The sequence below is a fragment of the Malania oleifera genome, chromosome 10 (genome assembly GCF_029873635.1).
Source record: "Malania oleifera isolate guangnan ecotype guangnan chromosome 10, ASM2987363v1, whole genome shotgun sequence".
In the NCBI taxonomy this organism is placed as follows: Eukaryota; Viridiplantae; Streptophyta; class Magnoliopsida; order Santalales; family Ximeniaceae; genus Malania; species Malania oleifera.
In genome coordinates this window covers 56,861,300-56,876,643 of record NC_080426.1, presented here as the reverse complement: position 1 = coordinate 56,876,643, position 15,344 = coordinate 56,861,300, and positions in this window count along the sequence as shown.

The following is a 15,344-nucleotide window of genomic DNA, read 5'->3' as shown; positions in this document are numbered from 1 at the left end:
TTAAGTGTTGTTGTGAGCATACTTGAAGAGATTAGTGGATTTGAACACTTAAAGTCATGACTCATGAAGAATATACAACTATGTGAGATATGAAGCTCATTGAAGTAGTGCATAAAGAAAACTTAGACACTTAGATAGAATAGGTTGATGAAAGTCTCATGTAAATACTTCAAAACTCAAACTTAGACACTTAGATAGAATAGGTTGATGAAAGTCTCATATAAATACTTCAAAACTCAATATTAATTGATTGAAACTCTTAGGATATGTCATTGGACTTAGATAGCTATTTTTCCTATTTTTATACGTGGAAAATGTTTTCTTTAAGTCCAAATAAAGTTCTCCATTACATGAATTAAGTTTGGAACCAAAAATATTGAAAAACAAGTGTTGCTATGATACCCTGTGGAAGAAAGACTTAAAAGGATTAGATGTTACTACCCATGTAAACAAGGTGCACTTTTCTTTTTCGGAACCTTCCCATAAAAACTTCATGGTTAAGCGTGCTTAACTTGGAGTAATCTTTGGATGGTGACCTTTTGGGAAGTTTTCTCAAGAAGTGTGTAAGTGAGGACAAAACACACTGAAAATGACACGTGTTGGTCTGTGGGGCCAGTCATTAGTCCAATAAGGCCCGCCCCCCTATTGTCTAGTCTAGGTAGAGGAGGAGAGACATAGTGCTCCCTAACAGACTCAGATTGGGGTGTAATACAATGGTATCAGAGCAATTACCCAGCCGGAAGTGTGATGAGATTCACATTGCCTGGGTTTAGAAATGTGGGTTCGCAACGAGGACGTTGCGTTCTGTAAGTGAAGGAGAATGTGATACCTCATGGAAGAAAGGCTTAAAAGGATTAGATGTTACTACCTATATCAATAATGTGCACATTTCTTTTTGGGAACTTTCCCATAAGAACTTCATGATTAAGCGTGCTTAGCTTGGAGTAATCTCAGGATTTTGGGAAGTTTTCTCAGGAAGTGTGTGGGTGAGGACAAAACATACTGAAAAGGACACGTGTTGGGGTATGGGGCCAGTCATTAATCTGATAAGGCCCGCCCCCCTTAGCTTGGAGTAATCTTGGGATGGGTGACCTTCTAGGAAGTTTTCTCAGGAAGTGTGTGAGTGAGGACAAAACACACTGAAAATGACACGTGTTGGTCTGTAGGGCTAGTCATTAGTTCGATAAGGCCCGTCTTTTGTTGTCTAGTCCGGGTAGAGGAGGAAAGACGTAGTGCTCCTTAACAGACCCAGGTTGGGGCGTTACAGTTGCTGAAAGGACTGACGATTGATGTTAAATCATTAGGCAAATGTGGTGCTACTGAGTTTCAAAAATATATAAACAGAATAGGCATAGGCGACTAACTTATCGGGCACAATCGACTAATCCCATTCTGACTTTTAGAATGCGCTAATTTTAAAAGAGCATAGGCGATTGATCCTTAGAGGACATGCGACTGATGGGTAAATTTAAACGAGTTACAACGGTGATATTATTTCCAAATCTTGTTAGATTGGTTTCCAAAATGAGAGAAAAATCAAAGGAAACTTTTTGAAACTCTAAAGCACTATTTAAACGTATTATTCTTGCACTTTAGGGTAAGAGAGTACACAAATGGCACGAACAAACTCTGAAAATTCTTTTGGTTATACTCTTTTGAAGAGCTGTTGTGTTCTTGTTGAGATCTCTCGTTAATATAATCAATTCTTTCAAAACTCACACTCGTAAATCAAATTTTTGGTGATATACTTTTGAGCTTCAGCATTCATATTGATTATTTGAAGTATTCTTGATTCAAACGTGTACTACAAGCAATTGTTGTTGTTTGTTGTATTGTTTGATGGTTCAGGTATTGAATCATTGCCTAGTGAGAGGGGGTTCTCGTTAGAGAGGCAAACTCCACCTTTGAGGGAGAAAGGTTGTAACTTCGCTTGGTAATGAAGTTGGGAAAGGAAATCCTTGTAGCGCGTTGCGCGAGGCAAGGACGTAGGCTGCTTGTCACAACCCCAAATGTTTACTATATATTTTTTTCCCACATAATATTAATAATACTCTGATAACATAAAATGTAGTCAAAGTCAACCTGGACCCATAGGTACCAGGCATTCACCTGTTTATACATACATGTCAACTAAGCAACGGAAACCATAAAATACTTAAACTTTTATATATATATATATATATATATATATATATATATATATATATATATACACACATCCCAAAAAAGACCATAAATCCTAGAGTCATACCTAGAAATCCATCCTAATACCGACTCAACTACTTACCCTACAATTGTGGTAGTACCAACGAACTCCTCTATCTCAGAGCTCGCTCCACTCGTCTATCGGGGTTTCCTGAAATGTTTGTATTGCTAGGGTCAGACACCTCTCAGTAAGGGAGATAGACTAATATCAGTGTGTGACAACATGAGTATTATCATGTTATAAACATATACTACAAGTAATATGACTGTAATATATTAAGTTGTAACTGTTAACTCATGGAATCTGTACTTTTAAACATAAACATACTACATCATAATAAATTTTTCTAACATGTAAATAATCTGTTATATCTGTATATTACTGAAATTATACCCTGGATGGATAACTGTATATCATGAATTAATCCTGCATGATCGGGTTGTGCGGTCCGAGAGCTGGACTTAACTCTGCCTGGCTTACCGGGCTAAATCAATCATGACATAACTACGCAAGATTGCTCACCTAACTTGGTCCGCCCATCCTACTCTTGGCAACACTTCTTGGGTTGGCATATAGTGGGTATCCTACTCTCCGCAACACTTTGAGGCTAATCAGCCTCCGACCCAACACTTTTTGAATAGTGTGATTGCACTGTCGGCTAATACCAACTTGGTCCGCCCATCTTACTCTCCGCAACACTTCCCGGGTCAGCACACAAGGGTTACACTGTCAGCTAATACCAACCTGGTCTGTCCATCCTACTCTCTGCAACACCTCTTGGGTCAGCATATAGGGGTTACACTATCTGATCTGGTTAGCTAGCTATGGTACCATGCTCATAGCATACTTAGTCCATCAGGGTCTAATACCATATAATACTATGTATAATACTATTTTATCATGATTTTGTATAAGCTGAAATATCATGATTCTATAATATCTGTAATAATACTATTTCATTTCATGACTCTATGTAAAATTTGTCATAATAACAATATCTTTGAATATTTGTTATAAATATATCTGATCTCGACATCTACGCCGGCTGAAAATCACAGCATTTGCACCGACTGAATATCACAGCATCTGGCTGGCTATATATCATGGCATCTGCGCTAGCTAAATATCACAGCATCTACGCCGCCTATATATCATAATATACTGAAATTATAATTTCTGTGCTGTTTGTAGTTTTTCTAAAATCTATTGTCAAATCATGGTTGTTCTGTGAAAATATAAAATATTCCGACATATCATTACTTATAGTAAAATTTATACTCATGCCACATACAAGTGAGTACTACTCTGTAATATATTATCTAGCCTGGGAAAACATGTTTTGCTGACAACATAATATTAAATTTATTTTCAAAGTTTCCTCACTTCAACATCAGTATTCCCAAAAATTATACTAAATCATATATATATATATATATATATATATATATATACTTTTCTGAATCAAATATTATATATTCAATGATAAGTTTACTGAAAATACCTGACTTAATCTATTCTCTTACCTGTTTCCTGAGAAGCCTGTTGAAAAACCCTAAACCACTCCAGCGGTGTTCAGAACTCCAAACCTTCAAATCGCATTATCCCCAATTCAATCAGCTCAATCCCAAAATATTTATCATCTAACACATTCCCTGGGTTCACATATTCCAAATAATTATTTATACCCTAAAATAACTCACTTACCTTGATTTTGGAATGGTGCCCAAGTACTCCAAATCAACAATCCGCTCTGGTCAAGTTGTAGAAAATCGCCCCACGAACCCCATGGTGGTTCCTGATGGTCGAATCGGGGAAGAATTGAGCCAAAAATGAAGAGAGAAGGTGGAGAAACTGAAAGCTAGAGAGATAATGGAGGGGAAGATATTTTTCTCGCCAAAATCCATTTTAAGCATATATATAATTGGCCACGTGGCTTCGTCGACAAAGATAATGAGTTCGTTGACGAACCCTTAATGGCCTGAATTTCTTGCTCTCAGTATCTTTTTGTCGACGAGATACATGTACTCATCGACGATACCAAGAAGGACGTTCGTCGATGAACCCCTACTGATGCCCCTTTAAATTTCTTTCCCCTTCTTTTCTTTATCGTTTTCATTTATTATTTTTCTAGCTCTCTACACTGCGGCCAAACCATGTGAAAACAATGGTGTTCAGCTTCTTCTTCCCTACTCTCTTTAATTTCCACAAGATATAAACTGTGCATGATTTTATTTTCATAAGAACTAATTGAATATTACCTCTTGCTGAAGATTAAGCTTTGTTGAATATTTGAGATTGTGTTAAAGAGTTAAGAACCTATTGAAAAGAGAAATATTGTTGAAAATTGTGAACTTGTTGGGCATATTTTTGTGATCAAATATATATCAGATTACTTGATTAATGAGTTGATTTGAAAACTCATAAAAGATTACAACTCTGAATTTATAAGTAAATGATCTGAGATTAACTAGTTGTAAAAATGATTTTTAGAATTGAAGCTTAAGTGCTGAAGTTAATCAAGAGTTTTATAGAAATGGTTTTGAAGGAGAAATATTATCCTTATTGAAAATCTGATCTTAATATTGATTATATTATTAAGATATATATCTAATCATTGAATTCATTTGTCTTGATTGTAAATTTTATTGATTCAAACTGAAGGTTAAATTTTGAATAAGTGATTAGGTGAATGTGTTAACTCATTATTTCATTTTGTAAAGTCAAATTTTGCATTGATCTCTACATTCAAATTGAATACTTCCTATTGATATAGTAGTCTAGCAAATAGAAATAGTGTTTGTGTTGGAAAAGGGTTAAAGTAAATAAGAATTCCGCAAATAATTTTTTTAAATAACCCAATTCACCCCCCTCTTGCGAATACATCCTAATTTCAATTGGTATCAGAGCGTAGGTTGTAGTGTATTCTAACAAGTAACTACATAAAGATCCCTATGATACAATTAGGAGTATCCCCTTTTGGCGAAGGCCAATCATCATCTAGATCTCCTATCTTCTACGGTGTAAACTACACTTTCTAGAAACAATGAATGAGGATATTTTTGCAAACTATGGATTATAAGGTATGGAAAGTGGTCACATATAGTGACTTGATTCCCTCCAAAAATATAGATAACAAAGAAGTCCCAAAAGAAGAAAAGGAATTAACTGACACAAACCTGAAACAACTCCAAATTAACTTTAGTGCAATGAATGCACTATATTGTGCATTAGATGCAAATGAATTCAATAAAGTCATAGGTTTTAAATCAGCTAAGGAAATATGGGAGAAGTTAGAGGTTACCTATAAAGGAATAGTAGATGTTAGGAATAGTAGAATAGAAATGCTCACTAGTGAGTATGAGGCGCTTAAGATGAACCTAGAAAAATCTATCACTAGCATGTACACTAGGTTCACCCATATAATAAATTCTCTCAATGCACTAGGTAAAAATTATTCTACATATGAAATGATTAGGAAAGTTCTTAGAGGACTTCCTCCTGTTTGGGAACCTAAGGCCACTGCCATAACTGAAGGCAAAAATTTGAAAAATACTTCCTTAGATGAAATAAGTAGCTCGCTTCTCACATTGAGATGGTGATTAATGAAAGAACCACTAAGGGTGATAAACAAAAGAAAACCATAGCCCCAAAAGCCTCAAAGGAGAGTTCTAATGAGGAAGAAGACAATGAGGCAGATAACAATGATCTAGCCTTATTCACTAGGCTCTTATGCAAATTCTTTAATAAAAATAAAAGATTTGTTAAAAAATTGAGAGGGTCAAAAACAGATAAGGGTGAGACAAGTAAGAGAGAAACAAAGACCGAACCCCCTACATGTTATAACTATAAGAAAATAGGACATATAAAACTTGATTGTCCACAGCTCAAGAAAGACGTCAAGAAGAAGAAAAAAAGAGCAATGAAAGCAACTTGGGATGACTCAATGTAACAACCCGAAAAAAATAATAATAATAATTCCAAGCTCTGATATTACAACTATCATGACCCCATTTTTTTTTTCATAATTATCACAATATTACATATATTCACAATATTCTATAATATTACATTTGTACCATTGCACAACCAGTGTAAGAAAAAATAAACCTTCCAAACATTATACATACTGGAGTACTACCTCACAACCATTACCATACAATTTCCCCAAAACCATATTGTAACCCAAAAATTACCAAAAAAATTTATATACACAAATCCATACAAACACTTACCCTATCTGTATTGTCTACACCTCGACCTTGAGCTCCTAGGATTGATTTCCTGACGGTCCTCAAAAGTTGAAATATTTATTGGAGTTAGACACCTCTCAGTAAAACGAAATATATTATTATCAATGTGTGGCAAACGAGTTTTTACGTAAGGAAATATATCCATTAATTAACTTTAAATGAAGTTGCATTTAAAATTTGTACTCACACCTATATAACTAAAAATAAATACTTATCTCAAAAGCATGCTTTGCCTTTATAAATTTCTCTGTGTACGTAAATCATCATATATGCATAAAAGAACCTCCTTGAATAGACAATCATACAAAGTCATGTATTAACCTTACATGATCAGGTTGTGCGGTCCAAAGACTAGACTTAACCATGGCTAACCTACCACCAGGTTAAGTCAACGTAATATATGTCTATAGTCCGATTTTCCTACCATAGCCTGGTCTGGACTCCAGGGGTAGTCCACAACACTTCGAAAGCCAAATCGACTGTATACCGCATACACTTTCCATAACAATATGGCTGCACTAACAATTCCACTAGCTACGATACCGTGCTCTCAACATATCTGATCCATCAGGGTTCTTAAATCATATAATCCAATTTATATAATATTATATAATAACAATATAACAACCTCCTCATATCCTGCCAACGTTATATTGCAATTTACATAATATTATATAATAACAATATAACAACCTCCTCATATCCTGCCAAAGTTATATTACAATTTTCATGATAAAAACAATAGCACGATCTCATTTTCACAACTCGGTATAAAACCGTCATATTCACAATTCGGTGTAAACCTGTCATTTCTCACAATTCCATAGATCAGTATAAAACCACATTCTCTGTATACAATCATAACTCAATATAAAATCACAACTCTGTATATATTTATAACTCAGTATAAAATCCATACTCAGTATAAAATCATATTTCTGTATAAAATCACAATTTCACTATATAATATCATAAAAGGGATTCCAACCAATTTAATTTTGCAATCATAACAACTTGTTCTCATGCCACATAATTTAAATGCTTATACCATAATATAATAAACTGCGCAGGGAAAATATATTTTGTAAAAAACAAAGGTATGATCATCTCCATAATTTTATTTAACTCACAATATACATTTTTCAGGAAAACAAGAGATGATTACCCTACTCACTTTGGTTTTCCCCAAATACATATATAATAATAAAAAACCATCGTTTCCATATGCCTAAATAATTCATAAAATCATATATAGTATTTATGTATCCATATTCTCAATTTAATCGGTTCAATTTTGAAATTAAACTGACATAATCTATTTCCCTTACCTTATCCCTAGAGTGGTGCCTACGACGCCCAAATTATGAAATCTCTCCGGTTAAAATGTCGAGGATCAGCACTAGGACCTAGAAATGGTGTTCGTTCCTCAATTTAGCTTACAGACTGAGAGAAATTGAAGAGAGAGAGAGAGAGAGAGAGAGAGAGAGAGAGAGAGAGAGCAAAAATGGCGCAAGGGAGGGGGTGGGGGATTTCTCTATATTATATTATATTATATTATATTAATATATTATTAAATCAATAACAATTATTAATTAATCATTTATTTATTTAATTTAATTATTTTTTTTGGATCACTACATCCTCCCCTCCTTATAAAAATTTCGTCCTCAAAATTTGTCAAACATTTAATACCAACCAATACTAGAAAGAGCTGGTGGTCACCTGCATTGTGGCCCGATCCCAAGTTTATTAATAACCCCTCACTTATGGTGGAGGAATACCATGATTACATATACGACTTCTGGGAGGTTACAAGTAATCAATTAAAAATTCTCCTAAAACCACTCAAAGCTTAAAACCAAAATGTATATATTACCACCAAACAAACCTATCTAGACAACCTTCACAAAACAAGTTTACATTCAAAAACCAAGCACTTACTTGAACAATCACACTTACCTGACTAGCATTGGGTCTCGTTGAATAACTGTGGGTACCTCTGGCATATTTCCTCTTCTAATTCACATGAGGCTTCCTCAATGGCATGATTACGCCTGAGTACTTTTACCAACGTGATCTTCTTGGTACGTAATTCTTGCTCCTTCCAGTCTAGGATCCGAACTGGCACTTCATCATATGATAAGGTGTCACTCACTTCCAATGACTCATAGCTTATCACATGCAAAGGATCTGGGATGTACTTCTTCAACATGGACACGTGAAACACGTCATTAATCCTAGATAGTGCTGGGGGTAAAACTATACTGTAGGCAGTTGGACCAATCCTCTCCTGAATCTCGAATAGCCCAATATACCTAAGGCTTAGCTTACCTTTCTTCCTAAATCTCATAACCCCCTTCATTGGAGCAATCCTCATAAATATCTTATCCCCCACATCAAACTCTAGTTCTCGTCGGCGAGTATTAGTATAACTCTTCTATCGACTCTGAGCTGTTCTAATTCTATCTCGAACGAGTTTGATTTTCTCACAAGTCTATTGTATAATTTCTAGCCCCAAAATTCTCCGTTCACCAACCTCATCCTAATACAGTGGAGATTGGCATCTCCGACCATATAACGCTTCATATGGTGTCATTCCAATACTAGCCTAGTAACTATTGTTGTAGGCAAACTCAATTAACGGCAGATACTAAATTCAGCTTCCTATGAAGTCTAGCACACATGCCCGTAACTTTCTAGGATCTGGATTGTTCTCTCTATTTGTCCATCGGTCTAGGGGTGAAATGTTGTACTAAAAGTAAGCTGAGATCCCAAGGCCCTCTACAAACTCTTCCAAAATTGGGAGGTAAACCGTGGGTCTCAATCTGATACATTGGACACTGGTACGTCATAGAGTCTAACTATCTCCTGCATATAAAGCTCTACCAACCTATTCATGGAGTAACTAACTCTGATTGAAATAAAATGGGCAGTCTTTGTCAGGTGGTCAATGATTACCCAAATGGTGTTTTGCCCATGCAGTACTGAGGGTAACCTCGTCACAAAATCCACGGATATATGCTCTGACTTCCACTCAAGAATGTGGAGTGGTTGCAATGGCATTGCTGGTCTTTGGTGTTCAGCCTTCACCTGCTAACACGTAAGGCACTGCCCCACGAACTGGACAATATCCCTCTTCATATTGTTCCACCAAAAGGATTCTTGTAAATCTTGGTACATTTTAGTGCTTCCTAGATGCATTGTATACAGAGAGCGATGAGCCTCTTCCAGAATTGCTTTTTTTTTTTATCTCTGTATCATTAGGCACACACAATAAGGCGTGAAACTTTAAAACTCCATCATTTGAGATATTAAAATCTGTCCCCGGGCCACTTCGTACCTTACCCCTAATTTTTACCAACTCTGCATCATTCTTCTGTGCAACCTCAATTCGTTCCAGTAAGCTCGGTTGGAGCACCAAATTAACAATAAAAGCTTGATGATTTCCTTCCACTATTTCCACACCAAATCTTTTTAGATCCATCTGGATTTGATGTTGAGCTACCACTGTCGAGACCGCCGCATTCCCTAACTTCCAACTTAACGCATCAACTACCACATTTGCTCTCCCTAGGTGGTAGTTAATGATACAATCACAGTCCTTTATCAGTTCTAACAACTTTCGACTTAATGCATCAGCTACCATATTTGCTCTCCCTGGGTGGTAGTTAATGATACAATCATAGTCCTTTATCAGTTTTAACCATCTCCTCTGTCTCATATTCAACTCTTTTGCGTGAAGAAATACTTAAGACTTTTATGATCTATAAATATCTCGCACCTCTCACCATACAGGTAGTGCCTCTAGATTTTTAAAACAAAAACCACTACTGCCAATTCCAAATCATGCGTCAGGTAATTCTTCTCGTGTTCCTTGGGCTATTGAGAGGCGTACGCAATAACCTTCCCTAGTTGCATCAGGACGCACCCAAGCCCTTTCCGAGACGCATCATTGTAGATCACAAAATCACCTTCTCCTAAAGGAATTGTCAGTACCAAAGTAGTGATGATTCGCTACTTTAATTCTTGGAAGCTTTGCTCACATTCATCTGTCCACTCATATTTTACATTATTTCTTATCAACTTTGTTAGTGGACCTGATAATTTAGAATAACCTTCCACAAATCAGTGGTAATATCCTGTCAGACCTAAGAAACTCCTAACCTCGTGGACATTCTTCAGTCTCGCCCAGTCTACTACCGCCTCTTTCTTACTCAGGTCCACAAAAATACCACCTCTAGATATCACGTGTCCGAGGAATGCAACTTGTTCCAACCAGAATTCACATTTCTTAAATTTAGCATACAACCCCCTTTCCCTGAATACCTGAAGTACCATCTTCAAATGATTCTCATGTTCCTCAGGACTCTTTGAATACACCAAAATATCATCAATGAACACCGCCACAAACCTATCCAGATATTCATGGACAACCCTGTTCATAAGGTCCATAAATGCAGAAGGAGCATTAGTCAGTCCGAATGGCATAACCAAGAATTCATAATGGCCATACCTAGTTCGGAATGCAGTCTTTGGAACATTCTCTGCCTTAACCTTCACCTAATGGTACCCGAATCGGAGATCAATCTTAGAGAAAAATCGTGCTCTCTGGAGCTGGTCAAAAAAATCATCTATATGGGAAAGTGGATACTTGTTCTTAACAGTCACCTTGTTTATTTTTTAGTAATCAATGCACTTCCTCATCGACCCATCTTTATTTTTAATGAATAACACTGGTGCTTCCCATGGTGACACACTAGGTCTAATAAATCCTTTATCCAGTAACTCCTGTAACTGTTCTTTCAATTCCTTTAATTTTGCGGGAGTCGTCCTGTATGGAGCCTTAGAGATTGGTGACGTTCTTGAAGGTTGGTTGATAGCGAACTCCACCTCATGATTAGGAGACAACTTAGGCAAATCCTCAAGAAATACATTAGGGAATTTACTTACTACTGAGATATCCTCAAGTTTTAATCCTCCCTCTGGTGCTTCCTTCACATAAATTAGGTATCCCTAAATATCCATCCAAGATTAACCTTTTTGCCTGAATAGCTGACAGTATTTGTGGCGAGGTACGCACACACGACCCAAAAAATCTATACTCCTGCTCCCCTAGAGGTATGAACACTACTTTCTTTTTATAACGGTCAATACTGGCATAACTAAAGGCTAGCCAGTCCATCCCCAGAATTACGTCAAATCCATGCATGTCAAAAACTACTAAATTGGCTAGTAGCATCTTTCCTTGAATACAGATAGGATAGACCTTAAGAACCCTTCTACACACACTACCACGGTCCCTGTCGGTGTGACCACAAATAAATATATATCTAATAGTTGAGCTTTTATCCCACACAATTTAATATACTTCCGAGGTATGAATGAGTGTATTGTTCCTGAATCAAACAATACAACAACTTTATTTGACAATATTAAAATATTACATGTCACCACGTCGATCATATTTTCTGCTTCTCTTAGTGTAAGAGAATAAACCTGCTCTGGGGCAGTGTTCCTCTAGTAGTTGCCTCGGGGTGCCTGATTGTTTTCCCAGTAACGACTAGGAGTAGGCACATGATTCAGCGACACACAACAGTCTCGTACAATATCACTGGGTCTACCGAACCAATAGTAGATAATCACCTTGACCCGACATTTCCCTGAATGTCTCCTATTACACCTGGGGCAAAGAGGGCGTGATGGATTGCTCTGCCCAGTTCGATTCCCCATCTCTAGTGTCTAGCCCACAATATTTATGTTTCTTCTACATGGACCCTGAGTTGTACCAGCTTGAAAACCAAGAGGCACAGGCCTCTTCCTCTGATTAAGCATTTCCATACTCCTCTACGGACTGGTCTCCAAAACCATGACTTTATCCACCAGCTCTGAGAAATTATGAACTTGAAAAGCCACTACCTACTCGTATATCTCCTGCCTCAAGCCTTTCTCAAACTTTCTCGCCTTCCTCGCCTCATCTGGAACCATATATGGGCTGAAGCGAGACAGCTCCACAAACTTGGCCGCATACTGCTATAAAGTCAAGTGCCTCTGAGTCAAATTCATAAACTCCTTTGCCTTAGCATCCCTGGTGGTAGCGGGGAAGTATCTATCAAAGAAGATCTCTTTGAAATGCTTCCAAGTCATAACCGCGGGTTCTGACCTCTGTTCCTCAAGAAGCTTTACTGATCTCCACCATCGCTTGACCTCCCCAACCAATTTAAAAGTAGCATACTGAAATTTCTGTTCCTCTGTGTAGCACAGGACTGCCAGCAGCTCCTCTATCTCCTAAACCCAGTTCTCTACCTCAATTGGATCAGTTCCTCTCGCAAAAGTCGGGGGATTCATGTGGGTAAATTGCTCGATGGTGCATCCCTGGTCTGCAGGTGGGCAGTGTTGCCCCCTAGAGTCCCACCTAATTTCTTCCATAGCTTGCTGAACTAAACCTCACAGCACGGTAGAGGTATCAATGTCGTCCTTACTAGAGCCCCTAAACTGTTACTTCTCCCAACATCCACATTCTTATCTCTATGGTCCATCCTGAAAATAGGGCAAGAAAACAAATTTTAGAATCCTATTGTCGTAACACAATTAACTAAGAAACTATAAAATGATCTATATCTTCATACTAAAATACTTAGACTCTCCTTTATAGGCTCCACCCACACAAATAACAAATTTACCCTCCAAATTCCCAATTTTAGGTTCAGTCTTACTACTCAGAGACAAAATCATTGATGGTTTGCCATAATTTTCTTGAAACCATCGCCTCATGAAAATCATAGAATACCGTCACGGGATTTCTGCCTCCAGGCTGTGAGATGAAACCTAAAATTTCAATTTACTTAGGGTATTCCACTTTACTATGCATCCTATACCCAATCCATCATACAACACCTAACCTACCAATTCCTACCCATCCCTCAACTCATTCCTATACTCTGGTAGTATTATCCACTAAAGTCTGCATAACATAGCAACCTAGGCTCTGATACCACAACTGTAACAACCCGAAAAAAAAATTCCAAGCTCTGATACTACAACTGTCACGACCCAATTTTTTTTTCATAACTATCACAATATTACATATATTCACAATATTTTAGAATATTACATCTGTACCATTGCACAGCTAGTGGAAGCAAAAATAAACCTTCCAAACATTATACATTCCAGAGTACTACCTCACACCCATTACCATACAATTTCTCGAAAACCATACTATAACCCAAAAATTATCAAAAAAGTTTATATACACATATCCATACCAGCACTTACCCTATCTGTATTATCTACACCTCGACCTTGAGCTACTAGGCTTGATTTCCTAGCGGTCTTGAAAAGTTGAAATATTTATTAGAGTGAGACACCTCTCAGTAAGATCGAATATATTATTATCAGTGTGTGACAAATGAGTTTTTACGTAAGTAAATATAACCATTAATTAACTTTAAATGAAATTGCATTTAAAATCTATACTCACACCTGTATAACTAAAAATAAATGCTTTTCTAAAAATCATGCTTTGGCTTTATAAATTTCTCTGTGCACGTAAATCATCATATATGCATAAAAGAACCTCTCTGAATGAACAATCATATAACATCATGCATTAACCTCACATGATCGGGTTGTGTGGTCCGAATATTGGACTTAACCATGGCCAGCCTACCACTAGGCTAAGTCAACATAATATATGTATGTTGTACAATTTGCCTACTGCAGCCTGGTCCAGATTCCAGGGTTGGTCCCCAAAACTTTGTAGGCTAAATCAACTGTTTACCACCTACACTTTCCGTAACAGTGTGGTTGGACTAACAATTCCACTAGCTACGGTACCGTTCTCTCAACATATCTGGTCCATCAGGGTTCTTAAACCACATAATGCAATTTATATAATATTATATAATAACAATATAGTGACCTCCTCATATCCTACCAACGTTATACTGCAATTTACATAATATTATATGATAACAATATAACGACCTCCTCATATCCCACCAACGTTATATTGCAATTTTCATGATAAAAATAGTAGCATGATCTCATTTTCACAACTCAGTGTAAAGCCGTCATATTCACAATTTGGTGTAAAACTATCATTTCTCACAATTCCATAGTATTCTCAATATTTCCATTGATCAGTATAAAACCACATTCTCTGTATATAATCATAACTCAGTATAAAATTACAACTCTGTATATATTCATAACTCAGTATAAAATCCATACTCAGTATAAAATCACATTCTTTATAAAATCACAATTTCACTATATAATATCATAAAAGGGATTCCAATCGATTTAATTTTGCAATTATAACAAATTGTTCTCATGCCACACAATTTAAATGCTTATACCATAATATAATAAACTACCTGGAGAAAATATATTATGTAGAAAAAAAAAATCTGATTATCACCATAATTTTATTTAACTCACAATATACATTTTTCAAGAAAACGGGAGATGATTACCCTACTCACTTTGGTTTTCTCCAAATACATATATATAATAACCAAAAACCACTGTTTCCATATGCCTGAATAATTCAGAAAATCATATATAGTATTTCTGTATCCATATTCTCAATTTAATCGGTTCAATTTCGAAGATAAACTCACATAATCTATTCCCCTTACCTTATCCCTAGAGTGGTGCCTACAATGCCCAAACTCCGAAATCTCCCTGGTTAAAATACTGAGGATCGGTGCTAGGACCCATAAATGGTGTTCATTCCTCAATTTGGCTTGCAGATGGAGAGAAATTGAGGAGAGAGAGAGAGAGAGAGAGAGAGAGAGCAAAAATTACGCAGGGGGGTGGGGGATTTCTTTGGAAACAATCCTCAAGGATCTTTGATGCTTCAATTTACCTTTATATATATAATA